Consider the following 18,059-nt stretch of genomic DNA (forward strand, 5'->3'; position numbering starts at 1 on the left):
ATGGGGCTGCTTGTGCTATGTGACTCCCGGTGCATGGGCGCTGCCACGAAATCCAGCCCGAGTTTGCAATTTTCGCGACGAAATGTCTTTTCGAGCATGAAAACAACATTCTAGACAAAATCCAGAATGATTTCCGGCGCCGGGGGTTGCTTTGGTCGGCGGTGCATTGACATCACAAAACAATGTCGGGGGGGGGGGGGCTGAAGCACCATTAGCCCCCCCCCCTCTGGCTACGCCCCTGCCCCAGAGCACGGACTTCTATCTGAGACGACACAAAAGATCGTGGCCAAGACAACCCCAATGGCTGCCCCAGCGTCCCCCGTTATCCTGCAACAACCTCGGGACCCACCGACCTTCTATGGAGCAGCTACTGAAGACCCGGAATCCTGGCTGGAAACCTACGAATGAATCGCGACTTTCAACAACTGGGTCTCCGACGACAAGCTGCGGCATGTATACTTCGCCTTAGAAGATTCCGCCAGAACGTGGTTTGAGAACCGGGAGTCGACCATGACAACGTGGGACCTGTTCCGTAGCGACTTCCTGCGCACCTTTACGAGCGTCGTGCGCAAGGAAAGGGCCGAAGCTATGCTCGACGCCCGAGTGCAGCTACCTAACGGGAATATTACCATATTTACGGAAGAAATGAGCCGCCTGTTCCGCCACGCCGACCCGGATATGCCCGAGGAGAAGGAAGTCCGCCTACTCATGCGTGGTGTGAAGGAAGAACTTTTCGGCGCAATGATACGATTGCCACCGAAGACTGTAGAAGACTTCCTTCGCGAAGCCACCAGCATCGAGAAGACACTCGAAACGCGGAACCGGCAATTCAACCGCCATACGAACTCTACCAACTACGTAGGAATTCAATCACTGGCCAAGCACGATCTGCGCGAGACCAACAGGGCCATTGTGCGCCAAGGACTGCGCAAGGTCTTGCCTTCGTCGTAGCCTCAAGTGGCCTCGATCGCCGACATCGTGAAAGAAGCGGTGCACCGATCACATGGAGTTCCTGAGGTGCAATCCCAATTACCGCAGCCCCAGCCAGAAGCGATGACCTACGCCGCCGTCGCCCGCCGTCAAGGTCCCCCTAAGTGACCGCGCCAGGGCCCTGCAACGCTGCAATTCCGCCACAGCCGCCGCCAGGATACCCACCCGTGGCCCAGCTCGCCCACGCGAGGAAAACGGTCATTTGGGGAGCCCCGGACCACCGCCCGCTCTGCTCTGCTCTGCGGAGAAGCCGGCCATTTGTACCACCAATGCCCATACCGGGAGATGGGGCTGGGAGGTTTCGCCGTTAACGCGCCGCGACCACAGATTGGCGAACGACCTCGCAATATCGTCGACTACCTCACCACCACTCAATGGAGCCCTCGACGACAGTCACGTTCGCCGTCACCCGGCCGCTCCATATCGCCGCAGCGCCGACCATACACTGGCCCAGCCCGGGGCCGGTCTGCGAGCCCATATCCGGAAAACTAAAAGCAGCAACCGATGGAGGTGCGGTTGCTGTTCGTCGAATTGACGAAGATCCTCAGCCGCCGACGAAGACGCCGAAGAAACCACCTATAACGACACGCCTCCGTCCCGACGAAGTCTGCAAGCAAAGAATACGCCGAAGAAAGACGACCTGACGATGCCATGTACCAGCCACAGGCCGTGATTCCTTGGCATGTGTGCCTACTACAGGCGGTTTATCAAAGACTTCTCACGCATTGCTGAGCCGCTGACACATTTAACTAAATCTGATGTGGAGTTCAAGTAAGAAACACCGCAGGCCGACGCATTTGAAGAACTCAAATGACGCATGCAGTCGCCCCCAGTACTTGCGCACTTCGACGAGGACGCCGATACTGAAATCCACACCGGCGCCAGTAGCCTACGCCTCACTGATGTCCTAGTCTAGAGAAAAGATGGACTTGAACACGTGGTAGCTTACGCTAGCCGGTCGTTGTCGAAAGCGGAAGGCAATTATTCTACAACCGAAAAGGAATGCCTCGCCATCGTTTGGGCTACAGTGACATTTCGCCCTTACCTATATGGCAGGCCATTCAAAGTCGTCAGCGGCCATCACGCCTTGTGTTGGCTAGCGAAATTATAGGACCCTTCAGGACGGCTGGCGCGGTGGAGCCTAAGACTGCAAGAATATGATATCTCTGTAACCTACAAGTCAGGAAGAAAACACTCTGATGCCGATTGCCTATCACGCACCCCCATCGACTCACCGCCGCAAGATTACGAGGTTGACGACGCCTTCCTTGGCATATTAAGCACGGAAGACTGCGCTGAACAGCAACGAGCAGACCCGGAGCTGAAAAGCCTTGTCGAGTATTTGGAAGGGCACACCGACGTTGTCCCTAAGGCATTTAGGCGAGGATTGTCTTCTTTCTCGCTTCAAAACAGCCTACTCGTAAAGAACTTCGCACCAGTCCGCGCCAACTACCTTCTTGTTGTTGTCTCAGGGCTGCGGCCAGAAGTATTGCAGGCCCTACATGACGATCCGACCGCTGGACACCTCGGATTCTCCCGGACGCTGTCCAGGATACGGGAAAGCTATTATTTGCCGCGCGTGACCGCCGACTTCGCCCGTTATGTGAAAACATGCCGAGACTGCCAGCGGGATTACTACAGCCAATCGAGCCTCCTTGCCGAGCGTTGCAGCAGATCAGGATGGACTTGTGGGACCCTTTCCCACGTCAACAACCGGAAATAAGTGGATTGTCGTGGCGGTGGACTACCTAAGCCGCTTCGCTGAAACGAAATCGCTGCCGAAAGGTATCGCAGCCGAAGTGGGGAAATTCTTTGTCGAGAACATCCTGCTGCGAGATGATGCCCCAGAAGTCCTTATCACAGACAGAGGAACGGCCTTTACAGCGGAGCTCACCAAAGCCATTCTGCAGTACAGTCAGACAAGGCACAGGAGGACAACTGCCTACCACCCACAGACGAATGGTCTCACGGAGCGCCTGAATAAGACCCTTGCCGACATGCTAGCAATCTACGTCGACGTGGAACACAAGACCTAGGATGCCGTGCTGCCATAAGTAACATTCGCTTACAACACGGCTGTGGAAGGAACAACACAGATTACTCCGTTTAAGCTTGTTTACGGCAGGGACCCGACGACGACGCTCGACGCAATGCCATCGCATGTCACTGACGAAGAGAATCTTGACGTCGCTACCTATCTCCAGCGCGCCGAAGAAGCCCGACAGCTCGCCCGCCTACGGATCAAGAACCGGCAGCGTACCGAAAGCCGACACTACAACCTCCGACGACGCTTCGTTGAGTATCAGCCCGGCTGCCGTGTTTGGGTCCGTGCACCAATACGCCGACGAGGACTGAGTGATAAACTATTGCGACGCTATTTCGGACCCTACAAGGTAATTCGACCTATTGGAGCACTGGACTATGAGGTCGTGCCAGACGACATTTCGCATTCACAGCGGCGCCGCGCACGATCTGAAGTGGTCCACGTCGAGCATCTTAAACCATTTTACGGACGCTGACGAACTTTCTTATTTTGTCGTTCTCTTTGCTACGGGTTTTTTCATTTATTACTTTCCTTTGCAGCATCGGGTCGATGCTTTTTAAGAGGGGGGTATTGACACGTGCACTTGTTTGTCTTTATTGCGCGACGCGTTTCACCGCCTAACAAATGTTATCGCACAGCGCAGGACGCGCATGCATGTATCGGTAGTTTATGGAATGTATCGATGCTTCCATCCGCCGTCGGTGACCGAACCTTGCGTAATCTGATCGCATATGTGCGCGACGTGAAAAATGTAGAACTTGGTGGAAGGCACGCGGGTCCCAGCGATTACTCTAGAACGTTCGACTACTGATGTATAAAAGCCGACGCGCTTGACCCGCTGATCGGATTTTCGACGATCGCCGACTGTGTTCGCCGCTGTCGCATGGCATGGCATGGCAAGAACTTCATTTTAGTCCAGAGAAACTAGGGTCCGAGGGCACAAGCCCCCAGGCTAAGTCGGTGGCTCCGCCCACGTAGGCACCGGTAGGCCAAAGGCTTTCCCGATGTCGTGAGCTCTCCGGACGGGCAGGAGTTGATCTTGGAGGACTTCGCTGGATATGCGCCGACTCCAGTCCTCCTCACTTTGATGTTGAGATCCGAAGCCCTTTGGCTGGGGCACAGCCAGAACATATGATCAAATAGACATGGACTGTGTCCACAACTGTTACATTCCGCGGGATAATCCTGGTCAATTTTGTTAAGCACAAAAGGTGTGGGATAAGATTTAGTTTGAATCATTCCTAATGTGAGTGCCTGAGCTCGGTTGAGCTTCTGATGGGGGGGAGGAAAAGACCTACTGCCTTCCCTATAGTGCGAGGTGATCTCGTGAAAAGTAGTAAGTGGGTGTTTGTAGGAGCCGCAGTCATCCTGCAGCAGTTCCTGATCTGATGTGCGGCATGTGAGATCTCGCACAGCAGAGTGAGCTTGCTCATTAGGATTGCAGCCATTGGGGCTGACCGAGTGGCCCTGATGAGCCGGAAACCAGACTAGGTGTGAGCTATCCAGTTGATCGTAATTATGAGTATTAATACTGTGTATAAGTAACTTGTGTGCTTCCACTGAGACGAAGCCGGCTGAGTAATTCCTAATAGCTGTACGGGAATCGGAGAAAATCGTGGAGCCTCTCCTCAAAGTAATTGCAAGTGCTATGCTTGCTTCTTCGGCGGCATGAATGGAGCTCGTTCTTAGTGACGCCGCGCTTATTAATTTACCGCTCTCATCGACCACGGCAATAGCGTAGCGGTTGCCCGATCCATAACTAGTTGCATCGACAAAAAGAGCTGAGCTGTGTTGTTGTTGCCGTTTACCCAGAATGCATCTGGCCCTGGCGTCCCTCCTGCCCTTGTTGTGGACAGGATGAATATTTCTAGGTATGGGGTCTACAACTAATTGTGTCCCCACCTCCTTGGGTATCTTGAACTTAGAGACGTATCCTCCTCGAGGCAGTATTCCGGCTTCATCTAGAATTTTACACCTTGGCTTAGCGTTGGAGAGTCTTGCGATTTGTGACATCGAATGTGCCTGAATGAGCTCATCTATAGTGTTATGAAGTCCTAACTTGTTGAGGAGTTCGGTACTCGTTCCGTGCTGGAGTCCCAGAGCCCTTTTCTGTCCGGAGCGTGTAAGTGTGTTTAGCTTAGCCTTCTCTCCTTTCCCCCAGTTCAGGTATGATGCAATGTACGTCACATGACTGATGAAAAATGCAGGATATGCTCTGATGAGATAGTCCTCCTTGAGGCTTGCATTGTGATTTGAGACCCTGCCCAGGAGCTTTAAAGTACTGTTGGCCTGACCTGTGAGACGGTTCAGGGCCGTAGCGTTACAGCTCCTTGCGTCAATGAGAAGACCCAGAATTTTATTTTTTTCTACTCTGGGTATGACCCGTCCTGTGTTGTCTGTGATTTTAACTGGCAGAGTTTCTAAAGGCGCAAGGTTTCTAACACCTTGTCTCCCCTGTCTAAAGAGCAGCAGCTCAGATGTACTAGGTGATAGCCTGAGTCCGGTGCCCTTAAGGAAGGATTCTGTGGTGTCTACCGCTGCCTGTAGTGTCTGCTCTAGTGCTGCGAGTGACCCCCTTGAGACCGACACTGTGATATCGTCAGCGCATATGATGTGCCCAAGCTCGGGATTTTGGACAATTCCTCCGAGAGCCTGTGAATGGCAATGTTAAAGAGGAGTGGGGACAATACTGAACCTTGTGGTGTGCCGTTGTTGCCTAAATTGTATGGACCGCCTGTGACTATCCCAAGCTTGACCCGAGCTGTCCGATTAGCTAGAAAGGACCTCACATAATTAGAAAAATTGCTTCCCAGGTTCAAGGTTGAGATTTCATGTAGGATATGTTTATGTGCAACCGTATCAAATGCTTTGATAAGATCCAGACCCAGGAGGCCCTTTACGTCCCTGCTAGGGTCGTCAATAATAGCCCGTTTGATCATGAGCATGGCGTCCTGTGTGGATAATGCCTTCCCAAAGCCTATGAGATTGTGCCTGAAAAGCTCCTGGTTTTCTATGTGTTCTATTATCCTGTTATGAATAGCATGTTCGGCTATTTTGCCAATACAGGATGTAAGTGATATGGGCCTGAGGTTCTCCTTTGTTAGTGGTTTGCCGGGTTTCGGTATAAACGTCACCTTGGCCTCCTTCCATTCCGGTGGGACAGTGTCGGATCTCCAGTGACTATTAATGTTGACCGTGATTATGTCTATGGAATCATCGTCCAGGTTTCGCAAAAGTTTATTTGTGATGCCATCCGGATTCGGGGCAGATCTCCCATTTAAATTAAAAAGTACATGCCTTATCTGAGCTGCAGTGAAGTCACTGTCCAAGTCCGGTTGCGATATTCCGGAGTAAGGTTCGCTTATTTCGTTTTCGTTTTCATATTCATATTTAAGTGGCAGGTACATGTGTGCGAGGTCGTTTGCGACTTGATTTGCTGTCCGCCCTATAGCTATCTGTTTATTGACGAGTCTGTTTATGGTGAGGTTTGTAGTACCTCTGGAGAGCTTGTCATTAAGTAGGCTCTTCAATAGATTCCATTTGCCTCCTCTGCGCAATCTACCGTCTGTTTCTGAGCAAGTTTCGTTCCATTGTTGACGTGAAAGTTGAGCCGCGTATGTTTCGACATCACGATTAACTTGGGCGATCTTGGCTCTAAGTCTTCTATTGAGTCTTTGACTCTTCCATCTGGTTAGAAGGGAATTTTTCGCTTCCAGCATGTGAGCTAGCTTGGAGTCCATTTTTGGGATATCGATTTCTGTTGGGACTGCTTTAGTAGCTTTCTTAATCGTTGCCTTTAGTTGATCTAAAAGCTCCTCATAAGATTCGTCATCTATGCTGGTTTCCTTACGCAACTTACGAAAGAGATCCCAGTCCACGTACTCATATTTCCTTAGTGGTGGTGGTTGCGTCTGTAAGATGACTTCAATTATGTAATGATCACTTCCTAAATTCTCCTGCAGACTGTCCCATGAGCCTTCAATTCCCCGAAGGAATGTTAGATCCGGGGTTGTATCTCTGGTAGTGGAGGTACCAGTTCTCGTGGGGAAGTTAGCATCTGTAATAAGAAATTTTAATTCACTTGCCGTGGTTGCTAAATTAGTACCGTTGACGCTCTGATGGCCATAGCCCCATTCTTTGTTGGGAGCGTTGAAGTCCCCAGCCACTACGAGTGGGGCTGTATCTGCCTTATTGGAAATGCTGCCCAATAGGATCTTAATATCCCTTTTGCTATCTGCCGGAGAGCTATAAACGTTAGCTATAAACCCGTTAGCTGTTTTTTTGATCTTCAGGATGAGTTCGATCATTTGTGCTTCTAGACCAACCTTGTACATGGGAAGCTCGTGAGTTAATAGGAAGTACCCTTTCTAACCAAAGTCGCTATTCCCCGACCCCCTGGAATGGTCAAGGTTTCGGAGTTGTAACCCGGTAGAGAGATATCCTCCTTAGCTAGTGTTTCCTGTAAGAGAATAACGTGCGGCTTAACTTTTGCTGATCTAATGAGCTGCTGCAGGGGAGCCTTGCGCCTTCGGAAACTCGCACAATTCCACTGCCATATTTTAATGTTATTCTTGTCGTTTGAAGCCATTCTGATACCATTGGTTGACTACCCGAACCCCTAGAGTCCGCGCTCGGGCTACCGTTTGTGCCTCCGTGGACTGCCGATGCAGCCGCTGCGCTTGCCTTTGCCTTAACTTTGGGCCTTTCTAGTTGACCCACTCGAGTATCTAGATTAGTGATGAGCTCCATGATTTTCGCCTGAGTCCTGTCTATTGTGGCTAACCTTACGGCTATTCTGACTTTTTTGTGTTTGGGGGGTGCCTCACTCTCTCCCATTTCCTCTGCCTCAGAGCAGGGGCGTAGCCAGGGGGGGGGGGGGGGGGGGGCTTATGGGGCTTTAGCCCTCCCCGAAATTTTTTCGTGCTGTCCATGCACCGCCTACCAAAGCAACCCCCGGCGCCGGAAATCATTCTGGATTTTGTCTAGAGCGTCTTTTTCGCGCTCGAAAAGCCATTTCACCGCGAAAATTGCGAACTTGGGCTGAATTTCGCGGCAACGCCCATGCACCGGGAGTCACATAACACAAGTAGCCCCATCCGAGCACAAAGTTTCAAGGACGTTTTGATGGTGAACGGGCTCGCCGCGGCATCTCGCGGAGGTCGCGGAATCTACACTCTATCATGGAATTTACGGAGCGCGTGGATATCAATTGCGAAACTTTATGGGTATAAAGTTCTCATAGACTTTTTATGTGAAAGGTGCATTGACATTCCGAAACGTGCGCTTTAGATTTTCAATTGCGCAACATTGTAATATTTGACGCCAAAGGTGCATTGACTTTTCCAAAGTCGTACATCGGGCCATACAACGAGACAAGCCGAATTAACACACTATCAGACAAGTTGACAAAGCCCGCAGCGAGGCCTGATGAGACGAAGCGTTGTGGTGGTTCATTCGTGCCGTCATGTCTCATAAAAAAATATCAACATTTTTTTTTTCACCTGCGCCAAAGCATCCAGTGAAGACACTGAAGCCAGCAAAGGTAACTACGTTCTTATTTATTGTTTCTACGTTTACTTTTAATCGCGAGGACACGTTGAGCCTCTTCAATTTTTTTTGTTCTCGCTCCCCTACCCGCGCGCTGCCAGAGCCAGCCAGAGCGCATGCGTTTTTATCGTGTTGCCCCGTCCATCAAGCAGCGCACTTCGGTGCGCGTTCGGTTTTCTCTGGCCGAGTGCATTTTCGCCTGGCAGAGTTTTGGATGCTTTCTGGCTAGCAGACGAGAAAAACAAACAATGGTCGCTAGCCACCATCACTGTGGGGGCTCGACGGATTGCACCGCGTTCGCTTGTGCGCAACCTCTCCAGAAAGTCTTGTCTCCCCGGTGTAGGATACCGAGCAGTATGCGCATGGTTCTTGGTGGACCAAGCATCTCGTGTTTTCTTTGACATTCCTTTAATAGCCATATTAGTTGCCCAAAGTAAGCATTCGATTGTGACCAACATACTTTGCGTTTTTTTTATTACGGTGCCCCCGCCTCACAAAAGGAAAAAAGAAGCATTGTTGCGGTGCACCGAATTGTCGCATCGTGAAAGTTCTATTTTGTTACTTCTTTTGCGGAAAGAAATGGGCCATGGGACGCTTCAGTTGCCGGATACTCTTACTATATTATTGCGATAGCAATTATATGGACACTCTAGGCGCACTGCTGCCGTCACCGTCGACCTCATGTTCCGCATAAAGTCCAAGTGCAGTAACATCGTGACCCCGCGCCGCATGCTGCATGTGCAAGTGAAAGCGTGCGGGGGGGGAGGGTGGGGGGGAATGGGTGAGCCGACGATGGTGACTGTCTTGTGTGCGCAAGGGAGAAACGTGAGGAGCAAGCGCGCCGCCTTCCGTCGCGCGCGATACATCGGATGGAGTGGATGGAATGGGGCCAGGATCTAGGATTCTGTGAATCTGTGATTGCGCAACATGTTTATTTGCCTTGTTTGACGCATTATATACCGTGACTTTTTCTTAGATACGTAGATTTATTAGAGACTTATTTATACGTATGCTTAAATATCTGGTTGCGAGGTTTTGTGTCTACATGCAGTGAACTTTGTTTCCAGTGGCACTGTTTTGCCCTTTATCAAGCTGTTTCTTCCCATTTGTATATTCCATTGCATCTTCGCATTTCTAATTTACGAGGGCGAGTCAAATGAAAGTGAGCCTACCCACCGCGCGCAATTATGGTTCTGTTGATTATCTGCAAGGCCTGCGCGTAGCACACAGGGATCTCTCATTTACAAAAGTGACACGCTGGTGTGAGGATAAATGCTCTTTAATGCTCTCATACACTGGGTTGTACATGGTTGCGTGCCGTAATGGACGTTCCAGAAGTTGAGCAGCGTGGTGCCGTGAGGTTTTTGACAGCTGAAGGTGTTTCTCAAAAAGAAATTAGTCGCCGTATGGCTGCCGTGGACATGGAACATTGCATTTCATTGGCCACTGTGAAGCGTTGGAACAAACGGTTCAAAAAAGGACCTGAAAGTTGCAAGGACGATCCCAGACCGGGCCAAAGCCATCGTGCAATCACCCCTAACAAAATTGCAAAGGTTGATGAGCTGATGAGACAAGAACGGAGGATAAGCATCGATGAACTGCTAAGCGTATGAATATCAGTCGCGGTTTGGTTCACGCCATAATTCATGAACATCTCCGTTATCGGCTCTTGTGCGCGCAGTGGATGCGCAAGATTTTGAACTACCGCCAGAATACGGAGAAGATCGGCGTTGCCTTTACTCATCTGATCCGCTATCAAAATAAGGGTGACGATTTCTTGTCTGCAATTGTGATTGGAGACGAACCAACATGCCATTACTAAGAGTCTGAAACACGACGGCAAAACTTACAATGGAAACATTCGAACTCGCCACCCCCAAAGAAAGCAGAGGCCGTCATTTCTGCCAGAAAAGTGTTGTTGACTTTTATTTTTAGATCATCAGGGGCCATTACTCATGGAATTTGCTAAATCTTGAGAGGCTATCAATTTTTTCCGATATTGCGAAACGCGGGATCGGCAGTGTGCCACAATCAAGAACAAGCTACGTGGAAAATTGACGAATGAGGTCATCTTGTTCCATGACAATGCCTGTCCCCACGTCGCTGATGGGGTTAAAACAAAACTGGCAAAGTTCAAGCGGGAAACGCTGCAACATCTGCCACACAGCTGAGACCTGTTGCCTTGCAACTTCCACATTTTGGGGCAAACGAAAAAACAGCTCAAGGGAACCAGATTCGTCTCGGACGATGAAGTAAAAGTCAGTTGCAGAGGTTTTGAAGGAGCGACCCAAGGAGCTTTATGAGACGGGAATTGCGCTACTCGTTAGTCAATGGGACAAATGTCTAAATGCTCATGGGGGCTACTTTTAACTATAGTACCCCGTTTGTCATATATTCGCATTGGCTCACTTTCATTTGACTCGCCCTGGTATATTCTGCAGAACTCCTGCTTTTTATACGTGCTCTGTTGCGACTATAATTTCGGTGCAATTACGATACACGTCCGGTGACAGCTGCTGCTGCGTAATACGCTGGAACAAATGACAGCGTCATTGAAATTTTTCACTGGCCGTTGCATATGTACAAGAATGCAAACAAGGATCTTGAATGACAAAGTGTCATTAATATATTTGTTCTCAACTGGTTCATTTCATGGCCTTTACATTTTTCATATCAGCGGAATGCACTGCTTTGCTGGCTTCGAACTGATGTAGTTCTAAAGTTCGTGTGATATTTTCTTTCCTTATTAAATAGACAAAACACATGAAAGCGTTGACATCAGTTATGTGGGGCACAATGTTTGGCACATACGAGTATATTATTTTATGGAAAAAATACATATTTTACTTGTATTGACAGTGCTTAGCGTTCAAGAATTCGTTTGCAGCATCTTTGGCAATGGAAATGTAGTTATTATTCATGTATTTGATCCCTAGGCAAATTGTTTGAGAGGAAGCTTTAGCTCGGGCCCTACTCCGACGCGGCCTATTCAGATACATGTAAAACGCAGAAACGCTTTTCTGTGATAACTCCTGAATCGCTTTTAACGAAATTTGTTGCATTTGAGAGAGTAAGTTAAATTCTAGTGTCTGTTGGAAGGGGAATTTCAATTTAGGGCCTGAACTTTGTTTAAAATATATAGAAAAATTTGAAAGTTCGAAGGAAATATAGAAGCACGAAGTTTACAAATTAATAGCTCTGCATCAAGAACAGATATCGCGGATCTGTAAACGGCATCCATTACACCATTCAAAGCGGACAAATTCGATATGTCAATTTGTATCTTACGTGGATTAGTAATGTTATGTACAAGGGTTCTGCAAAAGCCGTACTTCCATAATACTTAATTTTTTTAGACTCAAGTGTAACATATCAATATTGTCCGCTGTAGATGTACTATTATGTGCGATTCACAGAATTGTGATATCAATTTTCATTACTGATTTACAGAGTTCTAAACTTAATTGTCTCGTTTTCTGAAAATTTTCGATTTTTGCCACTTTCAATAAAATATTCACGACCTAAATCAAAAATTCGAAACAAACGTTCACTAGAATTTAAGTTTTTCTTTTAAATCCAACAAACCTTGTCAAATTTGGTGCAGTGGTTGCCGAGAAAAACGAATTCTCCTTCTACGTGTACTTAGACAGGAGCATCCGACCTAATGTTTCCTCTTAAGGAGGAGGCCGAGCTGCAACGTGAGCCCCCCCCCCGAACAAAATTTCTGGCTACGCCACTGCCTCAGAGGTTTCTAAATCTTCCTCCTCTGTTTCGCTAATGGGAACAGGGTGGGGGGCTTTACGTTTAGGTTTGCCGGCCAAGGGTTTTGGAGCCGTTTTCTCCATCTGACTACGGGGTGTTTCGGACTTTTCTTTAAAGGATTTGAAAACCTCCCTGAGCTCAGACAGTTCTTGCCTTAATTTCCGATTTTCTGATTCTAATGCCAATATTCGGGGATTTGACTCACGTTCCGGCTGTGCCCTACCATTAGTACTCCTAGACCTTGCCCTTGTCGGTTGTCCTGGTTTCCCAAGGCCTCCGTTCTTGACTCGATCGGCCCAGGTTGCTCTTGGGGTCGACTGTGAACGGGACCTCGATCTTGCCCCAGGTCCTCGGGGTCGCGGGTCGGCACCAGAAGATTCTCCAGAGCTGGGTTGTCCTCTGGATCGAGAACGCCCCCTGGAGCGGGAGCGCCCTCGCGAGCTGGAGAGTCCTCTCGTGCGAGAGCGCAAGTTGGCGTCATTTTCTTGCATGATGCCTTTGCGCTGGGAAACGTCGCTGTCTTCAATGTCGTCGGCCACCTGTGTATAGCGTGCTTGCTGTCGTTGGCGCCTTCGACGCCTTTGTCTCAGAATATAAGGCATCTGGAATCTTCGACTGCATTTTCGGTCCCCAGTTGGGTGTGCGCCACCGCAAATAGCGCACTTGGGATCACAATGATGATCTTCAGGTGGGTAAGTGATTCCACAGCCCCTACACTTTCTAACACTTGCCGGATTGGGGCACACGTCGAATCTATGTCCGATTTCACCACAGCCGTAGCACACATCTATCTGTCGTCGGTAGAGATAACAGGGCACCAGTACGTTACCACAAATAACGTGGTTTGGCACTCTTTGTCCTTCAAAAAGTACCACCACCGTTGTAGTTTGCTTGATCCGACGTACCTCGACGAGGCCCGGATTTCGGTGATTGACGAAAAGGGTTTTCAGTTCCTCGTCGATACCGCGAACAACACCCTTACATGTATCTTCTCCTGCTGCGGTGTAGGCCGCCACTTCGAAGGGTCCATCCTTCGTATGGACCTTGCGTACCTTGGCGTAAGCTCTCGCGTTTTCTTCCCGCGGAGTCGATACCACCAAAATGTTTTGACAGCCGTTCGGACAGTACGTGCCCTCCGTCGTGTCTTCCGGCGCTAAGGCTGCCGCCATGGCCAGCGCTCTAGAGAGATGTACCAGGCTGAACTTTTTAACGTCGAGGCCGCCACGGGGGCGGACAATTATCTTGATGTGATCCCTCGGTAGCATCGGCCACAGTCGCCGTTTTTTTTTAGTGTAGCCTGTTTTTGAGGGCACAAGTTCGCCCAATAAAACGCTAATTTCGTCTTTCTGAGTTTGGCTGCTTTCTGCACAGTCACTACCACGTGACCACATAATAACCAACCAAGGTAGTTAACATGACATTTTTTACAAAATAGGCAGACAAGTGTTTCTATTAGACTTTTGTTATCAAAATGAGTGCTTTATTATTTGAATAAAGGTTTTGAGGCCTCACTCACATGTGATAAGCAGCAGCCCACAGGTATCGATTGCAGTCCGTGTCGTTTATCGATTCAAATATTACGACGGGAATATTTGCGATCGGGGTAGTAGTTTCTGTTGAGGAGCATCACGCAGATTCGTCTTAATACAGGCCACCATACGGACTCTTTGGCTCGAGCTCTGCATTTTTCAATTCCTTGGCGACTTTCGTGCAAGTGCGCCAAGACCTCTGCGCGTCATTTTTGTGGGATCACCAGCCGCACACCTTTGAGTAGCACGCCTTCAGCGACTGTCAGCGTTGCTCTTTCCTGGCACTATGGACGCAAGGCCATCGACAGCGATGAGAACTTTGGCCAGCCTTCCAGGCTGAATTTTACGAGAGCTTGACCGACTTCATAGGCTGCTTGTTCAGCTTGGACTCGTTCAAAAGGCTAGCCTCGATGGCATTTGTCAAACAGCCAGAAACGAACTTGGCGATTTTGCCAACATTCAGCGCATGAGCATCAATTTGTTTTCCCTGAATCGGGGCTCTAGACAATACATCTGCAGTAACGAGGCTCTTACCCGGTACATGCACAACCGCAAAGGTGAACCGCATAAGCCTCATTCGAAAGCGCTGAATACGAGGTGGCAAATTATCTAAAGGTGAGTTTCCCAACAAAGTCACAAGGGGTTTGTGGTCGGTTTCAAACAAAATTTCAAGACCTTTGATGTACCCTTCGAATCGTTCTTCCACCCAAGTCATTGCTAACGCTTCCTTCTGAATCCGAGAGTATCCGGTTTCGGCAGGCGTCAACGAGCGTGACGCAAATGCAACGGGTCTTTTTTTACTGTTTGGTTGAACTTGCATCAGTACGGCGCCCAAACCGAATGATGACGCGTCAGCGGAAAGAATCGTAGGGTACTTTACATCATAGTTAGCCATGACGCGCGTCGAAGAGATAACGTCTTTGACGTACGACAGCGCTTGCTCTTGGGCTGGTCCCAACGTCCGCTAGGAACTCGTCAAAAGCAAGTGACGTAAAGGCGCCGTTTTCGAAGCCAAATGTGGTATGAATCTTGCCAGATGATTAGCCATACCGAGCAGCCGCGCGAACGTCAGACACGTTAGCTGGCGTCGCCAGCTCTTTGATAGCATGAAGTTTTTCAGGATCCGGCTTGACGCCATCTCGCCTAAGCACAAAGCCAAGAAATTTTATCTCAATTACCCCAAAAGAGCACTTTTCTTTGTTTAGCGTAACGCCGGCACTTGCGAGACGATCTAAAATTAGACGCAGGCACTCGTCATGTTCAGCCTGGTCGTTGCCAAAAAATGAGCACATCATCCATCATGTTTATCACGCCTGGGATTCCTTCAAGTATCTGCGACATTTTCTTCTGAAAGAACTCGGGTGCGGACGTTGTTCCAAACGTCAGTCTTTGAAAAGAATATCGTCCAACTGGCGTTAAGAACGTAGTTAACAACTGGCTTTCAGGCGACAACTTAATTTGAAAGAAGCTAGAGTTGGCGTCCAACTTCGAAAACACAGAGGCCCCACTTAAAAGACCGAGGCTATCATCCAATGTCGGCATGACATAGCGCTCGCGAAGTACACGTTTGTTTAACTGCGTGAAGTCAACGCAAATACGCACCGCTCCAGATGGTTTGAGTACTGGCACAATTCCTGCACACCATTCTGTTGGTTCATCTACTTTGCGGATCACACCATCTCGCTCCATGCGTTCGAGCTCCTGCTTAACTCGGCCACGCAAGGATAAGGCTATGCGACGCGCAACATGAATTGCAAAAAGTATCGAGTTCGGCTTTAGTTTAATTTTGTATTCTTATGTTATCGCTCCTAGACCACTGAAAAGCTGCGGGTAGGAAGCTTCGACGGCAGTTGCGCTACTGACCGAGTCTGCGAAATTAACTTCCAAAGCCTCAAGCGCTGGGAGACCCAAAAGTATGGAGCGTAATGGTGAGACCACGTACACGATTTGCTGGACAGTGTTTTGTTTCCACTGGACAGTGGCATGAAACTTTCCCAAAACATTCAGTGGCTCATTTGACGGGCCTGTTGGGATTAGGTCGCACTTTTCTAGCCTGGTAGACAAACCGGGAAACGTTGAGGGCACAACGTAAACTTCGGCACCGGAATATACTTTAGCGAACACCGGAGTGCCGTTAATGACGACTTGTACATACCGAGAATTACAGTACTCCTCGTTCACCGCGCCAACGAAATACGCCCCCTTGTCCATACGTAGAGATGAAAGTTGTACCTTCTTTCGACCACGTGCAGCCTTTTTGCGACATACAGCTGCAAAGTGTCCGGAACAACCGCAGTAGCTGCATTTCGCTGCTTTTGCTGGGCACGAGACACTGGGGTGCGCTCCTTGACCGCAGTTGGGGCATGACCCGGGGGTTCCTGGTCGGTAGGACTGTGCTCTGGGGCGCCGACCTTGCATTCCAGGTGAAAAGTTCTTCGGCGAGCTGCCCGAGTGCTGTCCTGAAGAATCTTTCCGGGCTGCCCTTGCTTGCTGACCGCGTCAAGATTGCTGGTCGCCGCTACCAATGGTTCGTCGTCGGCTTCTCGCAGTTGCTGCTGCTGTCGTTGGACGGTCTCCTTTAAGCGCGCGTTCGCCAAAGCGCTGGCGAGAGTAAATTCGCATCCATTTGAAGCGACTCAGAGAGCTTAGCAACCCTGAGGCCGACCACGAGCCTGTCGCGAATCATGCGCTCTTTTTCCTTGTAGTCGCATCAGTCCGCCAGCGTGTGCAACGCGGTAACGAATTGGGTGACTGACTCTCCAGGTTCTTGAATGCGACGGTGAAAGCATGCGCTCTCATAAACAAGGTTCCTTGCGGCGACGAAGTGCTTGTCGAACTTCTTTCTGACGACTTCGTATTGCTTCTGTTCTTCTTTGGGTAATGCAAAAGTAGAGAAGATTTCTCTTCCTTGCCTGCCCATCGTATAGAGTCCGGACCTGCGCTTCTTCACTCCGCTCATTTAGGCCCCAGGCGAAGCGGTAGTCATCAAAGAGTTGGATCCAAGAAGGCCACTCGGACGTCCGGTCGAAGTCAAACCTTGGCGGAGCTGGAACCGCGAACACGCCGTGAAAGGGCTTGACTGCGTTGTCTTCTGACATGGAATGCCAAAGGAACACACTTCTGACACCATGTGGTGCTTCGGCCCTGGCCGGACGCCGAGCACAGCCGGGCAGCGGGCAGGAAGGAACTGAGCCTGACTCCGATCCCGGCACGATAAAGGTACGGACACACTGGCGGCAAAACACGCACGGCATGCCGCAGGCGGCGCGCCGCGTGCCGCGAAACCTGCCGCGGAAGCGGTTTGGTCTGCCGCGCAGAGGATGGGTCGAGGAGCCATTTTCGGCGGCTTGCCGCGTGCCGCGAACCAATGAGAGACGTCTGGATGGATGGATGAATGTTATGAGCGTCCCCTTTGGAACGGGCGGTGGGTTGCGCCACCAAGCTCTTGCTACTATGCTGCCTAATATCCTACCTAGGTTAACCAATGAAAGAAGAAAAAAAAAAAAAACACTATGAACTACCGCATCCAAACTTTCTGATCCCCTATTGCGAATTGTGCTTTTGTACGTCTCCGTCTTTTGTCGTTTCCCTACTTTTCTTCCACCAATCCTCCAATCGCCTCTTACTAATGCCTATTGCGGACCTGTTTGCTTTACCACTGCTCCCGCTGAACCCAAGGGCTTCAAGGAGGCCAGTGGTGCCTAAGTCGACCGCTGTGTAGACGTCTTCACATTCTCATAAAATATGCTCCGTCGTTTCCCTAGCTTTACCGCAGCAAGCACATGATTCTTCTTCCTTCTTATATCTCGCTTTATAGGTGCGTGTTCAAAGGCATCCCGATCTCGCTTCGAAAAGTAATGAGCTTCCCTTTGAGTTATCATAAATGGTTTCTTTCCTGATTTCGTTTTTTCCTCTTAAGTAGTTACTCATGGCAGGTTTCTTTTCCATTGCCGCCACCCATGAGATTAATTCAGCCTCTCTGACTTTCCGCTTTGTGCCTTGTCCTAAGCGCCACCTCTTGGCTACTGCCGAAGTTAACTTCCAGCGGCGGCGGCGGAACCACGATCGACGACCGAGCGCTCCGAGCCAGCCGCGACAAACAGCGCTAGTGCTTTCTCCTCGTGTGCATCCACGTTGCAAAATGAATTTCAGCCGAGAGAACATGATGGAACAATTTCTGGAGAATG

At 49.6% G+C, this 18,059-nt stretch overlaps 1 pseudogene; it reads right to left on the minus strand.

The window, feature by feature from the left end:
• Positions 1 to 14,215: 14,215 nt before the first annotated feature.
• On the minus strand, positions 14,216 to 16,831 carry LOC140214184 (uncharacterized; annotated as a pseudogene).
• Positions 16,832 to 18,059: the final 1,228 nt, after the last annotated feature.

This window comes from Dermacentor andersoni, chromosome 11, assembly GCF_023375885.2.
Source record: "Dermacentor andersoni chromosome 11, qqDerAnde1_hic_scaffold, whole genome shotgun sequence".
NCBI classification, from domain to species: Eukaryota; Metazoa; Arthropoda; class Arachnida; order Ixodida; family Ixodidae; genus Dermacentor; species Dermacentor andersoni.